This window comes from Streptopelia decaocto, assembly GCF_964273445.1.
Source record: "Streptopelia decaocto genome assembly, chromosome: 2".
NCBI classification, from domain to species: domain Eukaryota; kingdom Metazoa; phylum Chordata; class Aves; order Columbiformes; family Columbidae; genus Streptopelia; species Streptopelia decaocto.
The window spans coordinates 163473474-163486713 of record NC_138655.1 but is presented as its reverse complement, the minus strand read 5'-3'; positions in this window follow the sequence as shown (position 1 = coordinate 163486713).

The window sequence follows — 13240 nt, the reverse complement described above, 5'->3', positions numbered from 1 at the left end:
AGCTGCAGCCCTTGAAGGGGAAGATGATGAAACGCTAAATCAGAAATGGCCATTTACCAAATGTTATATCTCACCACAAAGGTTTGAGCTCCTGGGGGGCTGTGTGGGACGGGGGCTGCAGCGCCCTCTCCCCAGAGTGTGCCGAGCTTTAGTAGCAAATAACTGGTTTAGTGGTACAACTGCGGGGTGGTGTCTTGGTACAACTTCCCAACCACTGTCTGCTGGGTGTCGCAGTTGAACTCGCTGGCTGTGTTTGGGAACAGCAGCTGGAAGCTGCTGCTGGGGTCACGATGCTGGTTCCTGGAGTCAAACCACCAGCACAATTTTACAGTGCCCAACGCTGGGGAACCCACCCCTGCCCTGGCACATTATCCCAGTGCCTGGTTGTTCTCCACATGGAACGTTTCCCTCGTATCCCATCGCAGTCTCCCCCGCCGTCACTCGTACCCGTCGCCCCTCGGCTCTGCCACGGGCTCCTTGTCCCACGGGGTCTCTCCGCAGCCGCCTCACGCCCCGTTGGCGGGTGGCTCTGCCCTCCCTGCTCTCCTGGGCCAGCCCAGGGCCGGCGCATCGGCCGCTGCTGCACCCGGCGGCTGTTCCAGGGGCCAGACCTGGCCCTGGGTGAACTTCAGCCGGGCCGTGCCAGCCCAGCTCTGCAGCCTCTCCAGGGCACTGCAGGGCGGCTCTGCTTCCCAAGGGTCCACGTCCCCGCCCAGCTGGGTGTCCTCGGCAAAACTCATCGGAGACACTTGATCCCATGAGTCAGAACTTCATCAGGGCACCCTTGATCTCATCATCCAGAACTTCACTGGGGACACTTGATCCCATCGTCCAGAACTTCATCCGGATACCCTTGGTCCCATCATCCAGAACTCCATCAGGGTTCACCCGATCCCATCGTCCAGACTTGTAACATTGATTTTTATGAAAATAAGGAAAGATGGCTGCATCAGGTTTTGAATTCCCCTTTTGAGAACTCTTTTGGTGTCATCGGCAAAATTCATCAGAGACACTTGACCCCATGAGCCAGAACTTCATCAGGGTTCACTTGATCCTGTCATCCAGGTCACTTATGAAGATGATAAAAGCCGTTGGGCCCAATATCGATCTCTGGAGGACCCAACCCATATTTCGAATGCCAAGGTTTTGTCCACCTCCCCTCATCCTGCAGCAGAAGGTGCTGGGGCTGCTCAGCATCTCACGCCGTGGCTTGAAAACAAACCCCGCTGGCAGTCGCTGTTTTTCCCGTCTTGCGTTCTGTGCTCGTTGCTTCTTGGATAACTCTGGCTGATGAGCAGCAGTGTCCTGCTCTGGCTGATGAGCAGCAGCGTCCTGCTCTGGCTGATGAGCAACCGCGTCCCGCTCTGGCTGATGAACAGCAGTGTCCTGCTCTGGCTGATGAGCAGCCGCGTCCTGCTCTGGCTGATGAGCAGCCGCGTCCTGCTCTGGCTGATGAACAGCAGTGTCCTGCTCTGGCTGATGAGCAGCAGCGTCCTGCTCTGGCTGATGAGCAGCAGCGTCCTGCTCTGCTGTGCTGCCGAGCGGCGGAGAGGGACGGTTTGCTGCGTTATTTGTGTATCTGGAGCTGGCGAAGGCGGCTGCTGGGAGCCGTTCCCAGGGCCCTGGCGGGGTGGGCAGCGCTGGGAGAGCTCAGTTTAACCCCAGTCCCGCCTGTTCCCCGGCTGACGGGGACTTGGGGCTGCGATCAGCCCGGCTCGGGAATTTCCGAGCGCCGTGTTGCTGTCGTAGCGCCGACGCTGCAGCCCCGGGTTCCAATATGGGTTGGGAAATTACATATTAGAGAGGAGTGTAGGGGAAAGGGAGCTGGGGGTCCTGGGGACAGCAGGGTGACCATGAGCCAGCACTGGGCCCTTGTGGCCAGGAAGCCAATGGGACCTGGGGTGGGTTAGAAGGGGGTGGTCAGTAGGTCCGAGAGGTTCTCCTGCCCCTCTGCTCTGCCCTGGGGAGACCACACCTGGAATCTTGTGTCCAGTTGTGGCCCCTCAGTTCCAGCAGGACAGGGAACTGCTGCAGAGAGTCCAGCGCAGCCACCAAGATGCTGGAGGGAGTGGAGCATCTCCCGTGTGAGGAAAGGCTGAGGGAGCTGGGGCTCTGGAGCTGGACAAGAGGAGACTGAGCGGGGACTCATTGCTGGGGATCAATATGGAAAGGGGGAGTGTCAGGAGGATGGAGCCAGGCTCTTCTGGTGACAACCAGGGACAGGACAAGGGGCAATGGGTGCAAACTGGAACACAGGAGGTTCCACTTAAATTTGAGAAGCAACTTGTTTGGGGTGAGGGTGGCAGAGCCTGGCCCAGGCTGCCCAGGGGGTTGTGGAGTCTCCTTCTGTGCAGACATTCCAACCCCCTGGACACCTTCCTGTGTAACCTCAGCTGGGTGTTCCTGCTCCATGGGGGGATTGCACCAGATGAGCTTTCCAGGGCCCTTCCAATCCCAAACATACTGTGATACTGTGATACTCTGAGACTGTGATATTGTGATCCTGTGATGCTGCAGCCCCGTTGGGACGCAGCCCCGTGTGCCCGTGCTCCCGCCACACACAGAGCGTGGGGATGGGAGCAGGTGCCGAAACCTTCGCTTAAAATACAGCAACGGGATTCAACCCCCCCCGAGGCTCAAGCAGAGAGCTGGGTGGCTTTTTTTTCCTTCCCTCCATCTGTTGGCCTTAAATTGATGCTGAAATCAGCTTAGAGCTTCATCAGCTTCATCAGCTCCCGCATGCCGCAAAGCTTGGTGTTTTCCTTCATATCGCGCTACCTCAGTGGCCTCAAAGGACATTTGTGCTCCTTTGTTATCTCACAGTTTTGTGGCTGACAGAAGGACAAAGTGCCCCGGGCGGCCCCGAGCGGGCCGGGGGATGGATGTCCCTCCGGTGCCTTGGAAGGGGCATTTCCAGCTATACAACCGTGGCCTGGGCGTGTGCCAGCGTGTGACAGTGTGACAGGGTGTGTGCCCCATGGGGAAAGGACAAAGCCCGATGCTCCGCGAGCGCGACCGGCTGGGGCTGAGCTGCAGGGGCTCAACCATCAGCTAAAATTCGCTGCTAAACCCAGCCCGGTCCCGCCAGTCCGAGTGGTGAGGATGGACACGTGTCAGGGTGAGCACGGGCTCCCCAAAACCTGCGGTTTGGTGGGGAGAAGCCACGGAAAGCGTCCCGTTTGGTGGAGATCTGGGCCGTGCCGCGCTGCGGGCGGCGCTTTTGGAAAGGGATTCACGCGGCTTCGCTGGGCAGAAGCTGCTTTGTGAAGAAAACCCTTCTCCTCTGGTCCTGGCGGTGGCTTCAGCGACAAGTGTGGCTCAGCTGTCCCCTGCCGAGCCACTGCCGTGTCTGTCCTGGGAACGCTGGCACCGGGGCTTGGCCGGGCTGCTGCTCGGGTTTCCTTTAGCTGGGGCTGGGCAGCGGCACCGCGGAGGGCGAGGGGACAAGGGGACCGTCCCAGCTCTGCACCAGCGCTTCCATTTCCCCAGTACCGGTGCAGAACTGGGCGGCTCGGCCCGGGGAGCGGCGCCGGTCCCGTCTGCGCCGCAGCGCGGAGCGGAGCCCGCCGGGGTGGAAGGTGCTCGTCAGAGGTCACCAAATCCCGGCAGAGCTGGAAACGAAGCCAATCTCCGGCTGTCGTGTTGAGCTTCAGACACGCCGGAGGAAACCGCGGGTGCGGGCGCCAGCGCTTGGCCCGGCAGCGGCTGCGGCGCAGCCACGTCCTGAGCGATGGGGACGGTGTGTGGGTGGCCGGGCTGGCTCGGCACCGCGGCACTAGGCTCCATGTGGCCCCCACGGCTCCGGGTCCACAGCCCCAGCGCTGCCCCGTGTCCTGTTTGCTGCACCGAGCGGCAGCCACGCTCTGCCGGTGCTGCTGCTCGCGGCTGATGCCACGGCCAAGATGGGACACCAGGAAAGTGCTGGAGCGAGTGCAGAGAAAGGAACGGAGCTGGTGAGGGGCTGGAGCACAAGTGTGATGGGAGCGGCTGAGGGACCTGGGGGGTTCAGCTGGAGAACAGGAGCTGAGGGGAGACAGGGACACAAAGAAACGGCCTCAAGTTGCGCCAGGGGAGGTTGAGGTTGGATCTGGGAACAGTTTCTTCCCCAAAGGGCTGTGGGGCATTGGAACAGGCTGCCCAGGGCAGTGCTGGAGTCACCATCCCTGGAGGGCTGGACAGACGGACATGAGCTTCTCAGGACATGGGGCAGTGCTGGGCTGGGTTACAGTTGGACTTGAGGGGGTTTTCCAAGCCAAACGATGCCGGGATTCCCCAGGGCGCAGAGCCCGGATGGGCAGCAGGGGGTGCTGGGTTGGGCAGCGGGGGGTGCTGGGCTGGGCAGCGGGGGGTGCTGGGCTGGGCAGCAGGGGGTGCTGGGTTGGGCAGCAGGGGGTGCTGGGTTGGGCAGCAGGGGGTGCAGGGCCGGGCAGCAGGGGGTGCTGGGCAGCAGGGGGTGCTGGGTTGGGCAGCGGGGGGTGCTGGGTTGGGCAGCAGGGGGTGCAGGGCCGGGCAGCAGGGGGTGCTGGGCAGCAGGGGGTGCTGGGTTGGGCAGCGGGGGGTGCTGGGTTGGGCAGCGGCGGGTGCTGGGCTGGGCAGCAGGGGGTGCTGGGCAGCAGGGGGTGCTGGGCTGGGCAGCGGGGGGTGCTGGGTTGGGCAGCAGGGGGTGCTGGGCTGGGCAGCAGGGGGTGCTGGGCAGCAGGGGGTGCTGGGCAGCAGGGGGTGCTGGGTTGGGCAGCAGGGGGTGCTGGGTTGGGCTCTGCGCTGCCACCCGGCACTTTGCTCCAGTGCGATTCGGTCTCTCTGAGCACGTGAAGATGAGACATGGCCAGTGTCACCCAGAGCCCGGGACAGGCAGGGACCCTCTGCTGTCACCTGCATGCGAGGGGGGACCCTGTGGCCATGTGGGTACAGCATCCCGGCTGATGGAGGTCCTGGCCGTGGCTCACACTTGCCTGCGGCCCGTGGCCATCCCTGGTCATGCGGGGTCAGTGTGTCCCCATCCTTCAACCCACTGTGGAACAGAGCCTGCAAGTCACACAGGGACAGACTGAGCTGGCCGGGGCCACCGGCTGGGTCCTGGGGTGGCAGCAGCCAGGCACCGAGTGTCCCTTGGGACGGGGGTGTCACCCAGTGCCTGTGCACCTGCAGAACACGGGGAGTCCCCAGCCCAAAAGGGTGCCGTCCACCCTCGCCATGAGCAGGAGCATCCCTGTCCCCTGCACCCGTCCCCACCGGGATGGCGCAGCCAAGAAACCCACTGGCCGGCGGGTTTGCCAAAATGCTTGTGCTCCCGTCGAGTGGGAAGCAGCGATCCCTCCTCCTCCTCCTCCTCCTCCCGCTGCCGAGGCGTCGCTGTCCCTGGGAAGCCGCGAAGCTGCGGGCGTGGGACACGGGTGACACTGCTGCCACCTGGAAGGGGCTGCGGGGGGACAGGCTGCTCCCCGGGCGCTGCCGTCACCTCCTCCCTCACGGCAGCGCCAGGGAAGTGATTCTGCTGCACCGGGGGATGCCCAGACTGTTTCTGGAAACCACCGGTGCCGTCAGACCCGTCACTCGCCGTGGTTCCGCTGGTCCCCGGCACCGGCTGCCCCGGGGCACGGGCAGGGCTGAGCACCGGGGGCTGACCTGGGGTCCTCCTGGCCCAAAACGCTCCCCCTGTGGCGGGTGGGCAGGGGAGGAAGGGACAATGTGCATGGGGGGAGGTGGCCCCAGAGGCACCTTGTGGCTTCATCCTGTGGCTTCACCTCCCACAACGGGGCCACGCTCACGAGCGGCTCAAGATGCCACGGAGAGGGACGTCACGGGGACGGCCACGGCCTGGCCACGGGGACCAGCGTGGATCTGCCTTTGGGGGTTCCATCTGCTCTGGGGGGCGCAGCCCAGCGGCCGCAGACAGGGCGGGGGTTGTGCTGCTTTCCCCCCGCAGGAGACACGTCCCGTGTGTTTCTGTTGGACGATGTCCCCGGCGATGTGTGCCAGGGCTTAAGGCTCAAGCGAGGAGCCATCAAAAGGGAGAATAACATCAAAAGAGGGAAGTGGAAGGAGGCCAAGGGAACCCGGCCAAGTGCCTTTTCCTTCTTTCTCTTTCGCTCTGCGTGGGAAATCCCCGAACGGGGCTGTGTCACATCCCTGTGCTGGGCAGACGCAGCCCCACGTGGCCCTGTCACCACGGGGACAAGAGGAGGGTCCCCAGCGGCAGCTCAGGGTCCCAGGAGGGCCGGAGACCAGGGGAAGCTCAGCTGGGGGAGTGGGGCCCAGGGATGGAGCTTCAGCCGGAGCCACCTCGGGGGATGTGTAGAGTCCTGTATCTGGGCAGGAACAGCCCCAGGTTCCAGTACAGGCTGGGGAATGACCTGTTAGAGAGCAGCGTAGGGAAAGGGAGCTGGGGGTCCTGGGGACAGCAGGGTGACCATGAGCCAGCACTGGGCCCTTGTGGCCAGGAAGCCAATGGGACCTGGGGTGGGTTAGAAGGGGGTGGTCAGTAGGTCAGAGAGGTTCTCCTGCCCCTCTGCTCTGCCCTGGGGAGACCACACCTGGAATCTTGTGTCCAGTTGTGGCCCCTCAGCTCCAGCAGGACAGGGAACTGCTGGAGAGAGTCCAGTGCAGCCACCAAGATGCTGGAGGGAGTGGAGCATCTCCCGTGGGAGGAAAGGCTGAGGGAGCTGGGGCTCTTTAGTTTGGAGAAGAGGAGGATAAGGGGGGACCTTATTAATGTCTATAAGTATATAAAAGGTGAGTGCCATGAGGATGGAGCCAGGCTCTTCTCGGTGGCAAACAATGATAGGGCAAGGGGTAATGGGATCAAGCTGGAACACAAGAGGTTCCACTTAAGTTTGAGAAGCAACTTGTTAGGGGTGAGGGTGGCAGAGCCTGGCCCAGGCTGCCCAGGGGGTTGTGGAGTCTCCTTCTGTGCAGACATTCCAACCCGCCTGGACACCTTCCTGTGTAACCTCAGCTGGGTGTTCCTGCTCCATGGGGGGATTGCACTGGATGAGCTTTCCAGGTCCCTTCCAATCCCAAACATACTGTGATACTGTGATCATGTTTGGTGGGATGGGAAGGTCTGTCCCCACCGGGACATGACGATCTGTCCCCACCAGGACGTGTGTGCGGCCCAGGAGCCCCGTGGCCGGATCCCGTGTGTCCCCACGGCAGGAATGGAGCAGGTGGGGAAGGAGACGGCAGCCACTCTGCGGTGCCGAGATCAGCCTGTGCAAACAGCACCGCGGCGGCCGCTCCGGCCTCTGCAAACAAGGGCCGGGTGCCACGTGAAGCTGCAACCGCGGCTCCACGGTGCCGGTCCCTGCGGCTCAGAAACCCCACGGCTCAGGAACCCCACGGCTCTGCAAACCCCACAGCTCTGCAAACCCCACGGCTCAGGAACCCCACGGCTCTGCAAACCCCACGGCTCAGGAACCCCACGGCTCTGCAAACCCCACAGCTCTGCAAACCCCACGGCTCAGGAACCCCACGGCTCTGCAAACCCCACAGCTCTGCAAACCCCACAGCTCTGCAAACCCCACGGCTCAGAAACCCCACGGCTCTGCAAACCCCACGGCTCTGCAAACCCCACGGCTCAGAAACCCCACGGCTCAGAAACCCCCATGGCTCAGAAACCCCACAGTTCTGCAAACCCCACGGCTCAGAAACCCCATGGCTTTGCAAACCCCACGGCTCTGCAAACCCCGCACATGCAGACATTGGGGCCGGTGGTGGTCGGGAAGGGGGCTGGACCCCAGGGACACCGGCTGCAGCCCCACGGGGTGAGCAGGTGTCAGGTCTCTGTTGCCCAGTACAGATCAACTGCTGCAGCTGGATAGAGTCATGGAATAGTTGGGGTTGGAAGGGACCTTCAAAGCTCATGTGGTCATAGAATGGTTTTGGTTGGAAAAGCCCCTCAAGATCATGGAGTCCAACCATAACCCACCCGGCACTGCCCCATGTCCTGAGAACCTCATGTCCGTCTGTCCAGCCCTCCAGGGATGGTGACTCCAGCACTGCCCTGGGCAGCCTGTTCCAATGCCCCACAGCCCTTTGGGGAAGAAATTGTTCCCAGATCCAACCTCAGCCTCCCCTGGGCAACTTGAGGCCGTTTCCTCTGCTCCTGGCGCTTGTTCCTGGGGAGCAGAGCCCGACCCCCTGGCCCCAAGCTCCTTTGGGCAGTTGTGGAGAGCGGGGTCTCCCCGCAGAGGGATCGCTGGGCAGAGCCACCATTTACAGCACTACATGTCTGCCCGAAGTCGCTCTCTGATTAGCAGCAGCAGCACTGAGATCGCGGCTTTGCCGCGCTCCGGGCTCTACGTGCACACGCACACATGCGCGCTGCAGCTGCGCACAGCTGGATGCTGCTCAGCTGGTGAGCGTGTTCTGCTCCCAGCTGCCCCTTTGTCTGGTGGGACCATCGGAGTCCTTCGCAATCTGTTTTTGGTCGTGAGCCGCTATGGTAACAAACCCCCGCACCAGGGGCCGTGGGGGCACGGGTTCCTGGGGCCGGGGCTCCGGGTTCCTGGAGACAGGGCTCTCCCCCATTACTGGCACCCTGGTCTGACCTCACTCTGCAGCCAGGGCCTGTTCCTGGGAGATTTCACCCCAAACTCACACCAGGCAAGATCTGATCTATCATTTCAACCCACCTTGAGTGCCGTGTCACCAAGCCCCGCCGTGGCGTTTGAAGCAGAGCAGGGGCCGCTCTCAGCTCCGGGTCCACCAGCTCCGCCGGGCAGCAGAAGCTGTGACAACAGCCCCGGATGGGGACGGCAGGAGGGGGGTTGATCTGAGCTGCGGCAGCTGTTTGCAAAACAAACGTGTGTCCGTGGCCTAGGAGACCGGCTCTTGCCTGGATAGCTGACAGTGGAAATAAAGACGTTCAGACCGAGGAGACAAAGGCAGGATTGTTATTGCCGCGACACGGACGCGGTTCAAAGGGGCGAGTGGCTGTCGTGCACGGAGGCTGCGGCGGAGCCGCCAAGTCCCGGAGGGCTCAGACGCTGCTGTTGTTGCACAGTGTGAAACAGCAGCTGGAGCTGGTGGAAAACAATTCCCAACGCCCCTCGCGGCACCCGGAGAGTCCTGGCAGCTGGGGCCGATCCCCGCACGGGGGGACGGGAGGGACCGCAGCCCCGCAGCGCCGGGCGGGCAGGTCTGGGGGGTCTGGCCAAGGGCGAAGCGCAGGGTTTGGCTCACGGGGTGCTGGGATTGGAAGGGAAACAACCGTTGAAAAACACCCCGGGAATTTCCGCGTGGGCTTTGCTGGATGCTGCAGACCTGCCGGGCCCGGGCTGCGCCGATGCTCGGGCGCCGCGGGACGCGGAGCAGCCGAAGGCTGTACCCGCCATCCTCCCCGTCCCCATGCTGCTGCGAGCCTCCGCGCTCTGAGCCCGGCTGGGGACGTGGGACGCTCAGCTCTGCCCCGTTGGGTCCATCCAGCAGTGTGGGCTGCGCGGAGCCCCCAGCTCCTCCACCTGCTGGACGCGGGGGCTCGGACGGGCCGAGACGCTCCCTGGCTCCCGAGCGGCTCCGGCACCGCACGCCCGGGGTATCGCCGCTCCGCAGTCTGGATGCACCGCGGTGCTTTGCTGAGTCAGCGGGCCCCAGGGGCTTATTCACCTTCTTCTCATCTGTGTCATTCACCTTCTCACCCACACACACGGCTTTGCTGAGACTGTGTTGTTCTGCCTGGCACAGCATCTCTCCACGAGCCCTTTTGAGCGGAGCAGCGCGGACCCGGAGCTGGATGCACACTGCAGCAACCCGGACATTTCGTATCCCTGAAGCAGGAGCTGGACTTGGAGCCAGAGGCTCGTGTGCTGCCTCTTTTCTTGCCCAGACGGATGCACGAGTCGGTTTTGTCAGCGGCGTTTGTGCGGAGCGGGACTGGACGGGAGCCGGGCGCCGGCCCAGGGCTGGATGGGAGCCGGGCGCTGGCCCGGGGCTGGATGGGAGCCAGGGTGCTGGTCTGGGGCTGGATGGGAGCCGGGTGCTGGCCCGGGGCTGCGCAGGGAACGTTTCCCGGGAGCTGGCGGGCGGCAGGAACGCTGCTGTTCGCACATTCGCACCCTCCTGCCTCTTGCTGGGGATGCAACAAGAAAGCCCGAGAAAAACAAAGAGCGTTAGGTTAACAGGCCTTGAAGTCGCTTCCTCCCCCGTGTCTGCAGTTGAGCACTCACACGGCGCTTTTGGCTGGAACTGAGGAGAAATTCTGCGCCTTGCTGAATATTTGGTGGCAGAACTGGGGTTCAGATGCCTGTTCTTCCTGGCGGGATGAGGAGCGCCCTGCCCAGCGAGCTCGGCTCTCTCTGCCCTCACCACGGGACGGCTAGAATAGACTCCTCTTTCTCCAGAATGACGTTGCTCTTGACTATGTGCACACCCACCCACTCATAGATAGCTCGGTATTTCCGCGCAGAGCGGGTCTTTGCCGGGGTCCCTGCGGTCCCCGGCGCGTGTTCCGCAGAGCAGGCGGATCCGAGCGGCCGCGGCAGCGGATCCGGGGCCGCGCTTCCCCGGGTCACCGCGTCGCGCTGCTGGAGCCGCCCGTTACCGAACACCTGAACCAGCCCCGGGAGAAGCTGTTCGGATGGAAGGAGCAAAATACACCAGCTCCTCAGGGCTCAGCGGCGCACACACGGGCTCTGGGTTGGGAGCACTTGAAGGAGTCCAAGAGGCACAGGGATTCACCACAACCACCGCCCGGGGAGCTTTCCTGTGTCACCAAACCTCCACCTTTCCTGTGTCACTGAACCTCCACCGGGAGGATCCCAATGTTCAAACAGCAGCAGCCAAGACTTGTACAAATGGAACTGCTACAAGATTTGTACAAATGCTACTGCTGCAACATTTGTGCAAATGCTACTGCTGCAACATTTGTGCAAATGCTTCTGCTGCAACATTTGTACAAATGCTACTGCTGCAACATTTGTGCAAATGCTTCTGCTACAACATTTGTACAAATGCTGCTGCTACAAGATTTATACAAATACTACTGCTACAAGATTTGTACAAATGCTATTGCTACAACATTTGTACAAATGCTACTGCTGCAACATTTGTACAAATGCTACTGCTATAACATTTGTGCAAATGCTACTGCTGCAACATTTGTACAAATGCTACTGCTGCAACATTTGTGCAAATGTTACTGCTGCAACATTTGTGCAAATGCTACTGCTACAACATTTGTGCAAATGCTACTGCTACAACATTTGTGCAAATGCTACTGCTACAACATTTGTACAAATGCTACTGCTGCAACATTTGTGCAAATGCTACTGCTGCAACATTTGTGCAAATGCTTCTGCTGCAACATTTGTACAAATGCTACTGCTGCAACATTTGTGCAAATGCTTCTGCTACAACATTTGTACAAATGCTACTGCTACAACATTTGTGCAAATGCTACTGCTGCAACATTTGTGCAAATGCTACTGCTGCAACATTTGTGCAAATGCTACTGCTACAACATTTGTGCAAATGCTGCTGCTACAAGACTTGTACAAATAGTCGCACTCATGATCCTCAATGTTTTTTACATGCCTGGCTGGACAAACTGGGCACAGGGAATGTTCAGGCTCCCTTTCCGGAGATGTGGGCTGGTGGGGCCCACGGGGGCAGGCGGGAGAGCCCCGGCCCCTCTGGAGATGGGGGCTCTGGCAGCATCCTGCATCCTGCCCCATGGTCCTCCGGCCCCATGGCACCGCGGCATCTCCTCACTTCCATGAGGCCTTATGAGGAAACAATAGTAGCGACCCTATGCTGCGCGTAATTACATATATGTGTCTGCGTAAAATAGCTATTTTGTGCCGTCTCTTTGTTTAGCAGCTTTAAATGCTTTAAAATTAATGGGCTGTAGATATTAGAACCAGACACGACCGCTGCAAGGCTCAGCGGACGAGCGGAGCCCGGCCCTGCACAACACCAGGATGGCATCGCTGACGGTTTATTGAGCTCGTTTAAAAATACGCTGATTGTTTTCAGCTACGTGTATTTTTTCAGCAGTAAATAGACGGCATCGCAGCAGCGAAGCACCCCATCCGTGCGCTCCTTGGTGTGTGCCGTGGTCGCTGATACGCCAGCCTCCCCTTAACAATGGCCTTCCTTTTTTTGGAGGATTCTTGCCGTTTTGGCCCGATTTTCCCCTCTGAACAAGAGCCTGTCTGTCGTCAACTGCTAGAACAGAGATTAACTCTCCTTTCTTTGCGCCTGAGCGTTCTGGCTGGGGAGCCCCAAGGGATTACCACAGGATCACTTGGTAATAAATAGCTATATTTGTAATATTTGGTTACAAATCGCATCCTAATACTCTTTAATAACTGGGTGTGTTTACTGTGCAAACACAACATTTCTCTTTCATCACAGAATCCCAGAATCCCAGAGTGTCAGGGGTTGGAAGGGCCCTGGAAAGCTCATCCAGTGCAATCCCCCCATGGAGCAGGAACACCCAGCTGAGGTTACACAGGAAGGTGTCCAGGGGGTTGGAATGTCTGCACAGAAGGAGACTCCACAACCCCCTGGGCAGCCTGGGCCAGGCTCTGCCACCCTCACCCCCAACAAGTTGCTTCTCATATTCAAGTGGAACCTCCTGTGTTCCAGTTTGCACCCATTGCCCCTTGTCCTGTCCCTGGTTGTCACCAGAAGAGCCTGGCTCCATCCTCCTGACACTCCCCCTTTCCATATTGATCCCCAGCAATGAGTCCCCCCTCAGTGTCCTCTTGTCCAGCTCCAGAGCCCCAGCTCCCTCAGCCTTTCCTCACACGGGAGATGCTCCACTCCCTGCAGCATCTTGGTGGCTGCGCTGGACTCTCTGCAGCAGTTCCCTGTCCTGCTGGAACTGAGGGGCCACAACTGGACACAAGATTCCAGGTGTGGTCTCCCCAGGGCAGAGCAGAGGGGCAGGAGAACCTCTCTGACCCACTGACCACCCCCTTCTAACCCACCCCAGGTCCCATTGGCTTCCTGGCCACAAGGGCCCAGTGCTGGCTCATGGTCACCCTGCTGTCCCCAGGACCCCCAGCTCCCTTTCCCCTACACTGCTCTCCAACAGCTCATTCCCCAACTTACACTGGAACCTGGGGTTGTTCTGCCCACATTCCAGACTCTACACTTGCCCTTGTTCTATTTCATTAAATGTTTCCCTGCCCAGCTCTCCAGCCTGTCCAGGTCTCTGATGGCAGCACAGCTTCCAGTGTCACCACTGCTCCCAGCTTGGTGTCACCAGCAAACTTGCTGACAGTCACTCTATTCC